Genomic DNA, 14877 nt, shown 5'->3' with positions numbered 1-14877 from the left:
GTGTGGTGATGTAATGACCACAACAAAGAAGAGAGGGAGTGTGGTGATGTAATGACCACAACAAAGAAGAGAGGGAGTGTGGTGATGTAATGACCACAACAAAGAAGAGAGGGAGTGTGGTGATGTAATGACCACAACAAAGAAGAGAGGGAGTGTGGTGATGTAATGTCCACAACAAAGACGAGAGGGAGTGTGGTGATGTAATGTCCACAACAAAGAAGAGAGGGAGTGTGGTGATGTAATGACCACAACAAAGAAGAGAGGGAGTGTGGTGATGTAATGTCCACAACAAAGAAGAGAGGGAGTGTGGTGATGTAATGTCCACAACAAAGAAGAGAGAGAGTGTGGTGATGTAATGTCCACAACTAAAGAATCATTGTGGAATCTGAAGAAAAACTTGAAAAAAACCCTCTGCATCTCTGCCCAGCCTGGAGCGGCCAACAGAGTGTTTATCATCCCCAGTGGCTCTGCAGGTGTAGAGAGGATATTCTCTGCTGATTTCAAAGGCACTGTAGACTGAGCCTGATAGAAAGATGGCGCTGACAGAGGGCTGCCTCGCTTCTAGTCCTTCACACAGGGGCGGAAATCCCGGGGGGGACGGGGGGGACACAACCCCCCCATCCTGGGAAAAATATGATTTGTCCCCCCCCAATATATCACTGAAACATAACTATGTAATTTAAATAATATTAATAATACGCAATGAAAGCAATTGTGCTGATTATAGACACTTAATAGCGCGTTTTTAAGTTTCAAAAGATTGCGACCCCCCCACCCTTTGCCTCACAATGGTTTGATCCACTGCCAGTTCCTTAGCTTGCTAGGTAACGTAGAGGTCGTATCTACTGTCTGAAAGGCACTCAATGCACGTAACTGACGTGAGGTTAATCCAGTCAATCGCGCACACACACTAGCTGAATATGCAGAGCTAGCGCACAAATATTAACTATTAAGCTAGCTAGTACCTATTCCATTTATGTGGCGTCGTCAAAGATGGAATCTTTGCTATCGTCAATTTATTCCAAGATCAGCATGCATGTAAGTTAGTGCTTCAAAGTCCCTGTGATAAGGTTAGCGATAAACTGAACAGAACTACACTCTCTTCTACCATTGTTTTAAATATATTTAATGGTCTCGTTGCAAAAACTAAATTGTCGCAAGGGAACTTTTATTTATGTATTTTATTTCACCTTTATTTAACCCGGGTAGGAAAGATTATAGCAAACACCACTGAATTGGTGCTCGCTAGCTTTGCAAATTCAGCTATTGTTAGAAGCCAGCCAATATGAAACAAACGATTAAAATTACAAAAGGTTGCAGCATATGTTTTGTAAATGGTGAACTCATACAGCTGTCAACTCTTGTCACTGCAATCCGTTTCACATTTGCTAGCTACCTTTTAGATCGAAGGCATATAGAATGATAGAAGATAAGATGATAAAAGCCCATCTCCTACTGTAAATAACCTACATACTGTGTGTGTGTAGCCAACCAGGTAGACAAATGGCAGAAAAAAGACGGACATCAGAGTATTTTTCAGTACACCAAAACGCAAAGTAAGAACCCTAGTAGCCTAATATCTCAAAGACTAGTTGATCAAATGTTCATAAGAAAGAAATGAAATTCTAATGGAAATGTTTCACAATGATGTCATTAGGCAGAGCAGGCAACAGATGGCACGCAGACAGCAGAGTTGGGGACAGATATGCAGGGACAGACTGGCAGAGACAGGGAGTCTCAGGTAAGTTTGTTGAGTCTTTGTTTGGCAACATTATGAAAGGTTCTCCATTTTTTTGACTTGTAAAATAGGAACATAATTGGAAAACGCCATGGATACCCCCACTCTCAACTTAAACTGGTGACTGAACTATTATTATGAACTATTATTATTTCAAGGCTATAGCCTTGAAATAATTAAATAATATAGCCTAAATAATTCATTTCCGTTCCTTCTTAGGCTCCCTGTCTGGCTCCTGACCTGTTTAGAGTGTTTAGATGCTGTTTAATATGACATGTAGCCTATTTAAAATTATGAGCGCTTCTCACATCCCCCTTTTAATGTTTATTAAAATACTTTTCATTCAAATCATTTGGTTTGGTAGGTCCAAGTAGTCACCGCTCCAACAGCTATGAGCAGGATTTCCGACCGCTCCGCTCACATACTCTGAGCAGGACCAATTACCAACCAATAGGGGGTAGTAGTGAGACACTGAACACATTTACCAACAATTACTATGGATGAGGTTCTTTTTTTAAATGTTATTTATTTAATTTAACTAGGCAAGTCAGTTAAGAACAAATTCTTATTTACAATGACGGCCTACCCCGGCCAAATCCTAACAACGCTGGACCAATTGTGCACCTTCCTATGGGACTCCCAATCATGGCCCGTTGTAATACAGCCTGGAATCGAACCAGGGTCGGTAGTAACGCCTCTAGCACTGAGATGCAGTGCCTTAAGACTGCTGCGCCACTCAGGAGCGCAGCGGTCTAGGACTCTATTATTGACATGTAGTGTATTGAAGGTCTAGGACACTATTATTGACATGTAGTGTATTGAAGGTCTAGGACACTATTATTGACATGTAGTGTATTGAAGGTCTAGGACACTATTATTGACATGTAGTGTATTGAATATCAACAGGGCTATTCAATACCAGGCCTCAATGTCTGTAGAGCTGCTGAGGTTCATTTCTCCACAGTAGTTCAATGATTGATTCATGTTGTTGATTGGCCAGAGAGTCCACTTGCCTGGAGACCCAGGTCTGAATCAGTTAAACCAAACCAATGAAAACCAATAGTGGTGAGGCCATTGAGGCCCAGATGTCTGAACAAGCTATATCTAGGCTGGTTTACACAGAACAGAGGAAGGCAGGGGCAGTATATGCTTGTGACAGTCAGGAGTTTTTTTTCTACAAACACAGGGTCTGCTAGGGGAAGCAGTGGTCAGACAGAAAAGCCCATTGGCTGTTCCTCACCAATGACATGCACTTCAGATCTAACCACAGGAAGGATCCCTCTAAAATAGACGGATTTTCTCCATATCTTAATTTAGTCCGAACAACTCAGATATGAGGAAGCAATTCAATGTTAGTGGTATGTAGTGAGGGTAGTAGTGTATATACAGTGTTAGTGGTATGTAGTGAGACTAGTAGTGTATATACAGTGTTAGTGGTATGTAGTGAGGGTAGTAGTGTATATACAGTGTTAGTGGTATGTAGTGAGGGTAGTAGTGTATATACAGTGTTAGTGGTATGTAGTGAGGGTAGTAGTGTATATACAGTGTAGTGGTATGTAGTGAGGGTAGTAGTGTATATACAGTGTTAGTGGTATGTAGTGAGACTAGTAGTGTATATACAGTGTTAGTGGTATGTAGTGAGGGTAGTAGTGTATATACAGTGTTAGTGGTATGTAGTGAGGGTAGTAGTGTATATACAGTGTTAGTGGTATGTAGTGAGGGTAGTAGTGTATATACAGTGTTAGTGATATGTAGTGAGGGTAGTAGTGTATATACAGTGTTAGTGATATGTAGTGAGGGTAGTAGTGTATATACAGTGTTAGTGGTATGTAGTGAGGGTAGTAGTGTATATACAGTGTTAGTGGTATGTAGTGAGGGTAGTAGTGTATATACAGTGTTAGTGGTATGTAGTGAGACTAGTAGTGTATATACAGTGTTAGTGGTATGTAGTGAGGGTAGTAGTGTATATACAGTGTTAGTGGTATGTAGTGAGGGTAGTAGTGTATATACAGTGTTAGTGGTATGTAGTGAGGGTAGTAGTGTATATACAGTGTTAGTGGAATGTAGTGAGACTAGTAGTGTATATACAGTGTTAGTGGTATGTAGTGAGGGTAGTAGTGTATATACAGTGTTAGTGGTATGTAGTGAGACTAGTAGTGTATATACAGTGTTAGTGGTATGTAGTGAGGGTAGTAGTGTATATACAGTGTTAGTGGTATGTAGTGAGGGTAGTAGTGTATATACAGTGTTAGTGGTATGTAGTGAGGGGTAGTAGTGTATATACAGTGTTAGTGGTATGTAGTGAGGGTAGTAGTGTATATACAGTGTTAGTGGTATGTAGTGAGGGTAGTAGTGTATATACAGTGTTAGTGGTATGTAGTGAGGGTAGTAGTGTATATACAGTGTTAGTGGTATGTAGTGAGGGTAGTAGTGTATATACAGTGTTAGTGGTATGTAGTGAGGGTAGTAGTGTATATACAGTGTTAGTGGTATGTAGTGAGGGTAGTAGTGTATATATATTTTTTTATTTCACCTTTATTTCACCAGGTAGGCTAGTTGAGAACAAGTTCTCATTTACAACTGCGACCTGGCCAAGATAAAGCAAAGCAGTTTGACACAAACAACAACACAGAGTTACACATGGAATAAACAAACATACAGTCAATAATACAGTAGAAAAAATTTAAATCTATATACAGTGACTGCAAATGAGGTAAGATAAGGGAGGTAAGGCAATAAATAGGTCATGGTGGCGAAGTAATTACAATATAGCAATTAGACACTGGAATGGTAGATGTGAGGAAGATGAATGTGCAAGTAGAGATACTGGGGGGGAAAGGAGCAAGATAAATAAATAAATACAGTATGGGGATGAGGTAGTTGGATGAGCTGTTTACAGATGGGCTATGTACAGGTACAGTGATCTGTGAGTTGCTCTGACAGCTGGTGCTTAAAGCTAGTGAGGGAGGTAAGAGTCTCCAGCTTCAGTGATTTTTGCAGTTTGTTCCAGTCATTGGCAGCAGAGAACTGGAAAGAAAGGCAGCCAAAGTAGGAATTGGCTTTGGGGGTGACCAGTGAGATATGCCTGCTGGAGCGCGTGCTACGGGTGGGTGCTGCTATGGTGACCAGTGAGCTGAGATAAGGCGGGGCTTTACCTAGCAGAGACTTGTAGATGACCTGGAGCCAGTGGGTTTGGCGACGAGTATGAAGCGAGGGCCAGCCAACAAGAGCGTACAGGTCGTAGTGGTGGGTAATATATGGGGCTTTGGTGACAAAACGGATGGCACTGTGATAGACTGCATACAACTTGTTGAGTAGAGTGGTGGAGGCTATTTTATAGATGACATCGCCGAAGTCGAAGATTGATAGGATGGTCAGTTTTACGAGGGTATTAGGGGGTAGTAGTATATATACAGTGTTAGTGGTATGTAGTGAGAGTAGTAGTATATATACGGTGTTAGTGGTATGTAGTAGTGTATATACAGTGTTAGTGGTATGCAGTGAGGGTAGTAGTGTATATAATACAGTGTTAGTGGTATGTAGTGAGGGTAGTAGTGTATATACAGTGTTAGTGGTATGAAGTGAGGGTACTAGTGTATATTCAGTGTTAGTGGTATATAGTGAGGGTAGTAGTGTATATACAGTGTTATTGGTATGTAGTGAGGGTATTAGTATATATACAGTGTTAGTGGTATGAAGTGAGGGTACTAGTGTATATTCAGTGTTAGTGGTATGTAGTGAGGGTAGTAGTATATATACAGTGTTAGTGGTATGTAGTGAGGGTAGAGGTGTACATACAGTGTTAGTGGTATGTAGTGAGGGTAGTAGTGTATATACAGTGTTATTGGTATGTAGTGTATATACAGCGTTAGTGGTATGTAGTGAGGGTAGTAGTGTATATACAGTGTTAGTGGTATGTAGTGAGGGTAGTAGTGTATATACAGTGTTAGTGGTATGTAGTGAGGGTAGTAGTGTATATACAGTGTTAGTGGTATGTAGTGAGGGTAGTAGTGTATATACAGTGTTAGTGGTATGTAGTGAGGGTAGTAGTGTATATACAGTGTTAGTGGTATGTAGTGAGGGTAGTAGTGTATATACAGTGTTAGTGGTATGTAGTGAGAGTAGTATATATACAGTGTTAGTGGTATGTAGTGAGGGTAGTAGTGTATATACAGTGTTAGTGGTATGTAGTGAGGGTAGTAGTGTATATACAGTGTTAGTGGTATGTAGTGAGGGTAGTAGTGTATATACAGTGTTAGTGGAATGTAGTGAGGGTAGTAGTATATATACAGTGTTAGTGGTATGTAGTGAGGGTAGAGGTGTACATACAGTGTTAGTGGTATATAGTGAGGGTAGTAGTGTATATACAGTGTTAGTGGTATGTAGTGGTGTATATTCAGTGTTAGTGGTATGTAGTGAGGGTATTAGTATATATACAGTGTTAGTTGTATGTAGTGAGGGTAGTAGTGTATATACAGTGTTAGTGGTATGTAGTGAGGGTAGTAGTGTATATACAGTGTTAGTGGTATGTAGTAGTGTATATACAGTGTTAGTGGTATGTAGTGAGGGTAGTAGTGTATATACAGTGTTAGTGGTATGTAGTAGTGTATATACAGTGTTAGTGGTATGTAGTGAGGGTAGTAGTGTATATACAGTGTTAGTGGTATGTAGTGAGGGTAGTAGTGTATATACAGTGTTAGTGGTATGTAGTGAGGGTTGTAGTGTATATACAGTGTTATTGGTATGTAGTGAGGGTAGTAGTGTATATACAGTGTTAGTGGTATGTAGTGAGGGTAGTAGTGTATATACAGTGTTAGTGGTATGTAGTGAGGGTAGTAGTGTATATACAGTGTTAGTGGTATGTAGTGAGGGTAGTAGTGTATATACAGTGTTAGTGGTATGTAGTAGTGTATATACAGTGTTAGTGGTATGTGTATATACAGTGTTAGTGGTATGTAGTGAGGGTAGTAGTAGTGTATATACAGTGTTAGTGGTATGTAGTAGTAGTGTATATACAGTGTTAGTGGTATGTAGTGTATATACAGTGTTAGTGGTATGTAGTGAGGGTAGTAGTGTATATACAGTGTTAGTGGTATGTAGTGAGGGTAGTAGTGTATATACAGTGTTAGTGGTATGTAGTGAGGGTAGTAGTGTATATACAGTGTTAGTGGTATGTAGTGAGGGTAGTAGTATATATACAGTGTTATTGGTATGTAGTGAGGGTAGTAGTGTATATACAGTGTTAGTGGTATGTAGTGAGGGTAGTAGTGTATATACAGTGTTAGTGGTATGTAGTGAGGGTAGTAGTGTATATACAGTGTTAGTGGAATGTAGTGAGGGTAGTAGTATATATACAGTGTTAGTGGTATGTAGTGAGGGTAGTAGTGTATATACAGTGTTAGTGGTATATAGTGAGGGTAGTAGTGTATATACAGTGTTAGTGGTATGTAGTAGTGTATATTCAGTGTTAGTGGTATGTAGTGAGGGTATTAGTATATATACAGTGTTAGTTGTATGTAGTGAGGGTAGTAGTGTATATACAGTGTTAGTGGTATGTAGTGAGGGTAGTAGTGTATATACAGTGTTAGTGGTATGTAGTAGTGTATATACAGTGTTAGTGGTATGTAGTGAGGGTAGTAGTGTATATACAGTGTTAGTGGTATGTAGTAGTGTATATACAGTGTTAGTGGTATGTAGTGAGGGTAGTAGTAGTGTATATACAGTGTTAGTGGTATGTAGTGTATATACAGTGTTAGTGGTATGTAGTGAGGGTAGTAGTGTATATACAGTGTTATTGGTATGTAGTGAGGGTAGTAGTGTATATACAGTGTTAGTGGTATGTAGTGAGGGTAGTAGTGTATATACAGTGTTAGTGGTATGTAGTGAGGGTAGTAGTGTATATAATACAGTGTTAGTGGTATGTAGTGAGGGTAGTAGTGTATATACAGTGTTAGTGGTATGTAGTAGTGTATATACAGTGTTAGTGGTATGTGTATATACAGTGTTAGTGGTATGTAGTGAGGGTAGTAGTAGTGTATATACAGTGTTAGTGGTATGTAGTGTATATACAGTGTTAGTGGTATGTAGTGAGGGTAGTAGTAGTGTATATACAGTGTTAGTGGTATGTAGTGTATATACAGTGTTAGTGGTATGTAGTGAGGGTAGTAGTAGTGTATATACAGTGTTAGTGGTATGTAGTGTATATACAGTGTTAGTGGTATGTAGTGAGGGTAGTAGTGTATATACAGTGTTAGTGGTATGTAGTGAGGGTAGTAGTGTATATACAGTGTTAGTGGTATGTAGTAGTGTATATACAGTGTTAGTGGTATGTTTATATACAGTGTTAGTGGTATGTAGTGAGGGTAGTAGTAGTGTATATACAGTGTTAGTGGTATGTAGTGTATATACAGTGTTAGTGGTATGTAGTGAGGGTAGTAGTAGTGTATATACAGTGTTAGTGGTATGTAGTGTATATACAGTGTTAGTGGTATGTAGTGAGGGTAGTAGTGTATATACAGTAGCCTGGTGTTATGCTAGTGTATCATGGTGTGTTGTATGTCTCTCTCACTTCCCCCCTCTACTTCCCCTAGCTCACACCATCTTGAACGCAGTGCTAAACCCAACACTTACTGTCAGTGAGACTATTAATATTACTCCGATGCTTTGTCAGTCGCACAACACACAGACTGACATTTTAGTCATTTAGCAGACGCTCTTATCCAGAGCAATTTACAGGAGCAATTCGGGTTAAGTGCCTTGCTCTAGGGCACATTTTTCACCTAGTCGGCTCACAGATTTGAACCAGCGACCTTTGGGTTACTGGCCCAACTCTCTTAACTGCTAGGCTACCTGCACGCACGCACGCCCGCACGCCCGCACGCACGCACGCCTGCACGCACGCACGCCCGCACGCACACAGAGAAATACTGTCAATGTAATCTATCAATAGGTGCTGTAGTAATACTAACATGGGCACCTACAGTGAGGGAAAAAACGTATTTGATCCCCTGCTGATTTTGTACGGTTGCCCACTGACAAAGAAATGATCAGTCTATAATTTTAATGGTAGGTTTATTTGAACAGTGAGAGACAGAATAACAATAATAATTTCCCTCATTAAAATGCAAATCAATTTCTAACATTTTTGACATGCGTTTTTCTGGATATTTTTGTTGTTATTCTGTCTCTCACTGTTCAAATAAATCTACCATTAAAATTATAGACTGATCATTTCTTTGTCAGTGGGAAAACGTACAAAATCCGCAGGGGATCAAATACATTTTTTCCCTCACTGTATCACGTGACAGTGACAAAACTGCAGTAGCTGAAGTTTTCTGGTGGTGGTTTAGATACATGGTATCTTTACTCTGATACATAAGGAACGGCTCAGTAGGCCCATAATATTGTACTATCGCAGCACTGGCAACTCTGTGATTACATCAAACCGTCATTAACTGCCCCACTGTAAGACACATAACTACTGATACATGTCAGCCTTTATAGTCTCTCCTCTTGCTGCCGTTGGAACAAGACAAGCTATTCTCAGAAGCCTTATCACCACCTAACGAATAGCTGTATGTATGTGCCATAGAAATGGATGTCTAGATAGGACAGTCTCACAAACTGTACTGTAAACTGCTGTATACGGTTGCATAGTGCACAGCATGATATGCCTTTTCATTACATGTTCTATGCATTCTGTTTCTATGGTGTGTTCTCCCAGGGGTATTTTGGGTGAAACTGACCTCAACTGAACCTTCACTTCCTGCTTAAGGAGATCACGCTGGCGCCAAGGGGGGTCTGGGAAATGAAGTCTACTGATGAAACTTTTAAACTTCCCATTCATATTTCACTATTGCTATGAAATCATTCAATGAAAAAAGTGTAGAGTCATTGGACTACAACTGTCAGTGAAACTCTGGCAGGTCAGTAGTGTTGTGTGATAATCCTGTCAGTAAACAAACTGCACACTGAAACCCTAACATTATGACTGGTGTATTCACAATGAATACTGACAATCAACTGTGTTGTCTGTGTGCAATTCAAAGTATAGATGAGACACTGTAGTTCCCCCCTCAAGTCAACTATTCACCTGAGTAACCTCCTTCTCTATCCAGCGGTGATGTTGTGCTACATGGTCACCACAATATGATGTGTCATCCCGTCACCATGGTCTGACACCATGGTCTGGTCACAGGAATGTACAGGGGGGTTGGTTTTAAAAAGCCCAATTCATCACTGTCCATGTCGATGTGAGAAGTGACAAGGTGCTTCATCGCATGAATCATTCCCATCAAATGAATACACACACACACACATACCGTAAATTATTCTCTGTGATGTTATCTGTACCTGACTATTCATGACATTCAGTAATACTACTGACGTTTGTTGATAGGCTTTTCTGTTACTGATCAATCATTTCCTGTGAATGTATTTTTGAGAAACAATTTCTCTATCATCTCTTAATTTGAAATTAAAACGTGATAATCTATATGTAGGCTAAAGACCACTTCTAATGCTGTTATGTAGGACACATAACTAAAGTGTAGCTTTAGGTTCTCTGTTTAAACAGTTGTAATGACAAGGGATAGGAGAACACACACACACACACACACACACACACACTGCATCCCTGTCCACCCTGGAGAGACACGTCTGACCTTTCTCTCTGCCTGCGACAGACATCCACACCTCCATCCTCTCCTCTCCTCCCTCCCTCCATCCATCCATCTCCCTCTCTTTGATGTGCTCTAATTAGCCATGCTCGTTAGACCCAGTGGTGCTAATCAATTGGCTCAGCCCAGATACACACACACACACAGACAGACACACACACACACACACAAAAACACACACACGGCAAGCTTAATTGGGCCGTGCTAATGAAGGCAGGGAGAGGCACAGACTCACCTTCTACCCACATATTGCAGAAGTCCATGGTTGCTAGAGCTGCTGTCTTGGTCATATCTGTCTGAGTGTCTGAGTCCCCTTCTTTCTTTCTCTATCTATCTATCTATCTATCTCTCTCTCTCTCTCTCTCTCTGTCTGTCTCTCTCTCTGTCTCTCTCTCACAGGAACCCAACGGAGGAGTGATAAAAATCATTCTCCTCCCTCTTGTTGTCCACGCCCCCACACATGCCCCACCCCCTCCCCACATCCTGAGAGAGAGAGAGAAAGAGAAGAGGAAGTAAACAAAAGAAGAGTAGGAAGTGGGGCCAGAAAGAGAAAGGGGGACACGCGAGGTTAAAGAGTGGGAGAGGATGAGATCTAAGAAATAGAGGAGGAGAAAGAAGAGGGGGAAGACAGTCAGTGGAAAGTGACAGTGTGTCTGGAAACTGTCACTCACAGCTCAGAGAAAACACCCCTATGGCTGACACTACTGCAGTCACACCGCAAAAAAAGGATATTCTACCTAGATTTTTTAGTATTGTATTGAGATAATTAATTGAAAATGTTTTGAGTTGATCTCGCTCACCCAGAAAATGCATTTACTTGTTTCAAGCTGATTTTGCTTACCCAGGAAATGCATCAAGATAATTTGTTTTGTTTCTGCCACACTAAGATAATTTACCTTGGTAAAACGTCTAGTCAACACATTCTAAGAGATATCTAGCTGAGATCTAAATGTTTCCTGTACACTACTTTTATTTGTATTTTATTTAACTTGGCAAGTCAGTTAGGAACAAATTCTTATTTACAATGACGGCCTACCCCGGCCAAACCCGGACGACGCTGTGCCAATTGTGCGCTGCCCTATGGGACTCCCAATCACAGCTGGTTGCGATACAGCCTGGAATCAAACCAGGGTCTGTAGTGACACCTCTAGCACTGAGATGCAGTGCCTTAAACTGCTGCGCCACTCTGGAGCCCAAACTGCCTGGCCAGTTAGAGACTTAACCCATCATATGCCATACAATAAGATATTACAAGGGCTCATACATGCTTATAACAAGTGATATAGCATTATACCTGCTGTCGACTTTAAGTCAAGTGTTACCAAACATTTAATCCACATGCTCAGCAGTTTTCATTATATTGGCCCTTTTGTTGGTTCTACCTACTCAGACTGTGTTTCTGTTATAGATCTGGCTGCCACATGAGGCGGGAGATGTGAGCCATCACAACATCCCCATAAACCACTACCCCTCTCACCCCCACTCCTCCAACGGAGGAAAAATTGAGCACTACCGCTGACCAACCAGCTTAAATTCACTACTACAGTGGAAATATGGGTTCTCTGAAGTAGCATGAGTCAGCCACATGAGGGCAGTATTGGCAATAAATTCCACTGTAGCATCCGCTGTAGCATCCATCCAAGGCCAAGGAGAGGGAACTGTGACCCCCCCTCTTGCTCTCCCTTTCTTTCATTCCCCCTCTCTATCTATCTCCCTTTCTTTCATTCCCCCCTCTCTCTATCTCCCTTTCTTTCATTCCCCCTCTCTCTATCTCCCTTTCTTTCATTCCCTCTCTCTCTATCTCCCTTTCTTTCATTCCCTCTCTCTCTATCTCCCTTTCTTTCATTCCCCCTCTCTCTATCTCCCTTTCTTTTGTTCCCTCTCTCTCTATTTCCCTTTCTTTTATTCCCCCTCTCTCTCTATCTCCCTTTCTTTCATTCCCCCTCTCTCTATCTCCCTTTCTTTCATTCCCCCTCTCTCTCTATCTCCCTTTCTTTCATTCCCCCTCTCTCTATCTCCCTTTCTTTCGTTCCCCTTTCTCTATCTCCCTTTCTTTCATTCCCCCTCTCTCTCTATCTCCCTTTCTTTCATTCCCCCTCTCTCTCTATCTCCCTTTCTTTCGTTCCCTCTCTCTCTATCTCCCTTTCTTTTATTCCCCCCTCTCTCTATCTCCCTTTCTTTCATTCCCCTCTCTCTATCTCCCTTTCTTTTGTTCCCTCTCTCTCTATTTCCCTTTCTTTTATTCCCCCTCTCTCTCTATCTCCCTTTCTTTCATTCCCCCTCTCTCTATCTCCCTTTCTTTCATTCCCCCTCTCTCTATCTCCCTTTCTTTCATTCCCCCTCTCTCTATCTCCCTTTCTTTCATTCCCCCTCTCTCTCTATCTCCCTTTCTTTCATTCCCCCTCTCTCTATCTCCCTTTCTTTCGTTCCCCCTTTCTCTATCTCCCTTTCTTTCATTCCCCCTCTCTCTCTATCTCCCTTTCTTTCATTCCCCCTCTCTCTCTATCTCCCTTTCTTTCGTTCCCTCTCTCTCTATCTCCCTTTCTTTTATTCCCCCCTCTCTCTATCTCCCTTTCTTTCATTCCCCCTCTCTCTCTATCTCCCTTTCTTTCGTTCCCTCTCTCTCTATCTCCCTTTCTTTCGTTCCCTCTCTCTCTATCTCCCTTTCTTTTATTCCCCCCCTCTCTCTATCTCCCTTTCTTTCATTCCCCCTCTCTCTCTATCTCCCTTTCTTTCGTTCCCTCTCTCTCTATTTCCCTTTCTTTTATTCCCCCCCTCTCTCTATCTCCCTTTCTTTCATTCCCCCTCTCTCTATCTCCCTTTCTTTCGTTCCCTCTCTCTCTATTTCCCTTTCTTTTATTCCCCCTCTCTCTCTATCTCCCTTTCTTTCATTCCCCCTCTCTCTATCTCCCTTTCTTTCCTTCCCCCTCTCTCTCTATCTCCCTTTCTTTCATTCCCCCTCTCTCTATCTCCCTTTCTTTCATTCCCCCTCTCTCTCTATCTCCCTTTCTTTCATTCCCCCTCTCTCTCTATCTCCCTTTCTTTCGTTCCCTCTCTCTCTATTTCCCTTTCTTTTATTCCCCCCCTCTCTCTATCTCCCTTTCTTTCATTCCCCCTCTCTCTCTATCTCCCTTTCTTTCGTTCCCTCTCTCTCTATCTCCCTTTCTTTTATTCCCCCCTCTCTCTATCTCCCTTTCTTTCATTCCCCCTCTCTCTCTATCTCCCTTTCTTTCATTCCCCCTCTCTCTCTATCTCCCTTTCTTTCATTCCCCCTCTCTCTATCTCCCTTTCTTTCATTCCCCCTCTCTCTCTATCTCCCTTTCTTTCATTCCCCCTCTCTCTCTATCTCCCTTTCTTTCATTCCCTCTCTCTCTATCTCCCTTTCTTTTATTCCCCCTCTCTCTCTATCTCCCTTTCTTTCATTCCCCCTCTCTCTCTATCTCCCTTTCTTTCATTCCCCCTCTCTCTCTATCTCCCTTTCTTTCGTTCCCTCTCTCTCTATCTCCCTTTCTTTTATTCCCCCCCTCTCTCTATCTCCCTTTCTTTCATTCCCCCTCTCTCTCTATCTCCCTTTCTTTCATTCCCCCTCTCTCTCTATCTCCCTTTCTTTCGTTCCCTCTCTCTCTATTTCCCTTTCTTTTATTCCCCCCCTCTCTCTATCTCCCTTTCTTTCATTCCCCCTCTCTCTCTATCTCCCTTTCTTTCGTTCCCTCTCTCTCTATCTCCCTTTCTTTTATTCCCCCCCTCTCTCTATCTCCCTTTCTTTCATTCCCCCTCTCTCTCTATCTCCCTTTCTTTCATTCCCCCTCTCTCTCTATCTCCCTTTCTTTCATTCCCCCTCTCTCTATCTCCCTTTCTTTCATTCCCCCTCTCTCTCTATCTCCCTTTCTTTCATTCCCCCTCTCTCTCTATCTCCCTTTCTTTCGTTCCCTCTCTCTCTATCTCCCTTTCTTTTATTCCCCCTCTCTCTCTATCTCCCTTTCTTTCATTCCCCCTCTCTCTCTATCTCCCTTTCTTTCATTCCCCCTCTCTCTCTATCTCCCTTTCTTTCGTTCCCTCTCTCTCTATCTCCCTTTCTTTTATTCCCCCCCCTCTCTCTATCTCCCTTTCTTTCATTCCCCCTCTCTCTCTATCTCCCTTTCTTTCATTCCCCCTCTCTCTCTATCTCCCTTTCTTTCATTCCCCCTCGATCTCCCTTTATTTCATTCTTTCTCTCTCTCATTCTTCACTAATTCAAAAACTATCGATGGAGAGCTCTCAAGTGTGTGTGTGTGTGTGTGTGTGTGTGTGTGTGTGTGTGTATGTGTGTTAGAAGGTGGTGACCCCAACAGTTATGGATGTCCAGAGACAGTGACAGACTGCGTGTGGGGAAGGGGTGTGTCTATGGGTCAGAGGTCATCTGGGCAGCCTGGATCTGGCCGTGGCCCTACTACCACCATCCCCCTCTCCCCTGTGTGTGTG

General features: G+C 41.9%; 1 pseudogene; it reads right to left on the bottom strand.

Annotated features, from left to right (window-relative positions):
* LOC115186256 (POU domain, class 2, transcription factor 2-like) overlaps positions 1 to 10866 on the bottom strand; it is a 31352-nt pseudogene extending 20486 nt beyond the window's left edge.
* Between the last annotated feature and the right edge of the window lie 4011 nt (positions 10867 to 14877).

This window comes from Salmo trutta, unplaced genomic scaffold, assembly GCF_901001165.1.
Source record: "Salmo trutta unplaced genomic scaffold, fSalTru1.1, whole genome shotgun sequence".
NCBI classification, from domain to species: Eukaryota; Metazoa; Chordata; class Actinopteri; order Salmoniformes; family Salmonidae; genus Salmo; species Salmo trutta.
The sequence above is the reverse complement of the archived record's forward strand: the minus strand, read 5'-3'. Positions and strand labels throughout refer to the sequence as shown.